Below are 4,179 nucleotides of genomic sequence, written 5' to 3' on the forward strand. Positions count from 1 at the left end.
GAGACTCTAAATCTGTTTAGTTATGTTTCGGAGTTGAATTTAAGGGGCTGTTCGGCAATCCTCCCGCTCCGTGAAATCTCAGGATCTGTGGAGCACCTCCATCACCACTCCGTGATTTTGAACTGCTGCTCCACCAGCTCCAGGAGTGGAGTTGTGAAGGGGAGGGAATCCGAACAGGCCTTAAATACTCCCTCGGATCGGAGGGAGTAGTATAATTTAAGCTTTGAGCATGACAATCAATCTGTTTTTAATTTCTTTCGAAAGAATCCCTTTTTTAGTTAGTAGGCTATGTAGGTAACTGAATTGTATCATGCATGGGTTTCAATTTGTAATAATTTAAGCCATGAGTTGCAGCAGAGAGCACAGGAAAGAGTCATCAATATTACTATATCATATCTGTTACTACTGGGAATAAAAGATAATTAAAGAGGAGGAGGTCAATTAGTATTATCCTGATCATCCATGAGGCTGGGCAGAAAGCAGCAGGAGGAGACCACGGGTGTCAAACAAGGGCCAGCGTCCACATAACTGACCGTATACGCTAACTAGTAACTGCTCCCCCCTCCCGCCCCAAAGGATCATCCTTTTGGTTTCGTGAATCCCTGTTGCAGGGTCGATACGGTGAACCGCTGGTTTCTCCAGCTACTAGCGAGATCTTTTGAAAATCAACCATTGGTTGTATGCTTAGGAGGGTAGCTGTATCTCCATGGTCAATCAGCTTCATGCCTCTCGGTTTGCCGAGTCCCTTGCCTCTTGATCTTGCTAAGTTATTGTTGTTCCGCAAGAGCATGGTTAACTGATGTGTATACTTAACAAAGGTACAAAACAATTACACGCCGCCCCTTCTAAAAATAATCATCTTAGTGTTATAACTGATGTGTGTCTATCTAAGTACTTTTATGTAAACCTTGTATGGTTATTTCTGGGAGATGTTGTTTTTCCAGCTGTCCCTGAATTGTGCAACTTAGGTAATGATTTTTCAAAGTGGAGTACACCAAAATTCCATTTTGAGAGTTTGGTTTTACGTTGTGTTAGGCATTGCGGTGATTATTAGAATCTCATTTGCCCCATCCGCTTTTACCTACTTTATTGTTTGTGTGGTCTGATTTTGAAGTTTATTGTTTTTTGTAGTATGTTGCATGGCAGTTTTATATTAAGAGATAATATTTTTATATTTAAAGAGATGACACTTTTGTACTAAGAGATGACATTTTTTTATCAATAAGAGATGGCATTATTTAATTAAGAGATGACAATTTTATATTTAGAGATGGCATTTTCATATTTTAAAGAGATGGCAGTTTTGTATTAAGAGATAGCATATTTTATTATTAAGAGATAGCATTTGTATATTTTAAAGAGATGACATTTTTTAATTAAGAGATGTCATTTGAAATTATTAAGAGACTGCATTTTTCTATTTTTAAGAGATGGCATTTTTTTAATTAATACATTGCATTTTTATATTAAGAGATGGAATTTTTTATTTAAAGAGGTGGCATATTTTATTATTATGATGTGTCATTTTTTAATTAAGAGATGGCATTTGAAATTATTGAGAGACGATATTTTTAATTTTTAAGAGTTGGCATTTTTTAATTAATAGATGGCATTTTTAATTAATAGATGAATTTCTTTATTTAAATCCAGCCCCTCAAACGCTGGCGGACGCGCCCGGGCACGACCGCGGACACTGACCGATCAAGCCTCAAATTTTTCTTCTCACAACCGGGTACCTCAATTATCATATCTCGATTTTATACAAACTCATGCAACTACGTCGATGCATTACACACATCGTCCGACTACTCCATCATTACTAACATGTCATCGGACTACCAAATTTTGCATGTTTGGCTATGGTGGAGATCATCCATGGTTGACCTTGCCTTTCCCGGCGTCCTTGCCGTCCTTCTCGCGGAAGTACCGGTCGAGGACGTGGTAGGGATCAAGCCGGATCTGCTCGTTGCCAGAGCTGTCCTCGCCATCGTTGTCCTCCTTCTCCTTGGGTGGCTGGCCGGCCATGGCATGGACCGCCCGATTATGCTTTCGGGCGAGGACGAGTGTGTTCCTCCGATGTCATTTCTTCACAATGCGGGCGCAGATGGCTTCCTCCTCTGTGGGCGCCGCGCCACCGCATCAACCGCCATTTCCGCAGCGATATGGGCCTCGGCGGCCCTTATCCCTCTCCTTCCCACGGCGGGCCGCCCGTTCCTGGTGGGATTCATAGTCTGCCCGACAGGTGATGGAGAAGGAGAGATTTTTTGGTTGTCGGGACCGTGCTAATCCAGCCCTAGATGACCCGAGTGCCTGTTGGGCTGACGCTATGGAGTCAGTCCGGATAGATCCATTCGTTGGCTGGGCACTGTCCTCCCGGGAGCAGTGTAATGCAATGCGGACCGCCATTGCCTCCTACAACCAGCACGGGATGACACGCCAGTTGACGGATCCAGACTAGTCGGAGTCAGATCCGATGCCCGCCATGTCGGAGACGTTCGGAAATCGCCAGAGGTGAGCTCAGGTGGCAGAGGGAGTGGAGGGGAGAGGAGTGTGAAGTGCAAAGGTTTGGTCCATCAAGTGGATCGAGACGAATATATGTGGGGTCGGGTGGACTAGCGTGGGTCGGGCTCGACATGGCGGACGTGCCCAGGCGCGCCCGAGCACCCCCCATATCCTCCTCATATTTGCGCTGGATATGAGGGGTGCCGGTCTGCCCGGGCGTTTTAGGCCCGTTTGAGGCGTCCGTCTGAGTCGAAATTTCATGATTGGTCAATGACCGGGTGAGCCGTCCGTGCGTTTGAGGAGGGTTTGGGGCGCCCGGCTATAGATGCTCTTACAGAATTTGACTGGGCAACGCTTATTTCAGTGACATGAGAAAATTACGAGTCCCCCTTGCCCCACTCCACCCAAGAAAGGCAAGAAAGCTCTATCGAACTATCGTTCCGAGGTTCTTGGGAGTCAGCTCCTCCGCACCTTGACCTTCCCTACCCTACCTCACTCGAGGCAGACAGGGAAATGGCTTCGCCATTGACGACAATCCCTGACCACCTGCAAGCAAAGACATTCGTACGACTACTTGCCCTCCCCACCTCACTTGAGTCTGGCAGGGAAATGGTCTCGCCGTTGATGGCAATCCCCGACCACCTCCAAGCAAAGATATTCGTCTAACTACTCGCCCTCCCCACCTCACTCGGGGCCGGCAGGGAAATGGCCTCGTCGCTGATGGCAACCCCCGACCACGTCCAACCAGAGATCTTTGTCCGGCTACTCGCCCTCCCCCATGTCATTCAAGGCCAACCAACTTAGAATAGGTGCCTGATTAAGTTTTTTAGTACTTACATTTATGAAAAAAATAAGTTCATTACGATGGAAAATTAGTACTAGGCAAAACTTATTTCATGTATATTACAACTAAAAAACATATATCTGTCATACACTCAACTATATTTAAAAAAAGTACAGCCGGATAGGGCAATACAAATCTGAATCTATTTTTTTTAGAACGGAGACGCTAGGAGCGTCCGGCTTTAACTTAATAAAGCTCACAAACTTAGGCAGCGTTTACAGACGAGGACTAGGACAGACGACACGAGCGCGGACGCTCGGGTTCCGCTGGCACGAAGCACAGCAAGGTCACGAGCGCGGAGGCTCAGGTTACGCTGGCGCGAAAGCACAACAAGGTCGCAGGCAGGCCAGAGGCCAGAAGTAATCAAAGCGAGTCTATTACAGGCCAAAGACCAAAGAGCATAGAGCACGCAGGCTCGCTCGCAAGACAAAAGAAACCACTTCACGTCGTAGAAGCGGCTGGCGGCTCCCTGGCCAAAACGTAGACTTGGCGAAGACGATCTTGAGCTTGCTTCATCTTCTCAGCATCCTTGTGCTTCGCCAACGGACTCCACTGCTGCATAAGAATGTTGCATTTGTAAAGAATATTAGCAGGGTGTGATGGGAAGATTCCCTCGATGGCAATTTTGTTCCTTGTAAGCCACATTGCCCAGGCTAGGGCACCGAGGCAACTCCAAAGGACACGTTTACTACCACCCACCGTCGACGCAACTATGGCCGCTAGGTCAGCGGCCGATCGCGGGTCCCAATTGGTATTGGTGGCAGCTCGGACTGCGCTCCAGGCAAAGCGCGCTAGGGGGCAGCGGAAGAACACATGGTTCGCATCTTCCATGG

Source organism: Triticum dicoccoides, chromosome 7B, assembly GCF_002162155.2.
Source record: "Triticum dicoccoides isolate Atlit2015 ecotype Zavitan chromosome 7B, WEW_v2.0, whole genome shotgun sequence".
Taxonomy (NCBI): domain Eukaryota; kingdom Viridiplantae; phylum Streptophyta; class Magnoliopsida; order Poales; family Poaceae; genus Triticum; species Triticum dicoccoides.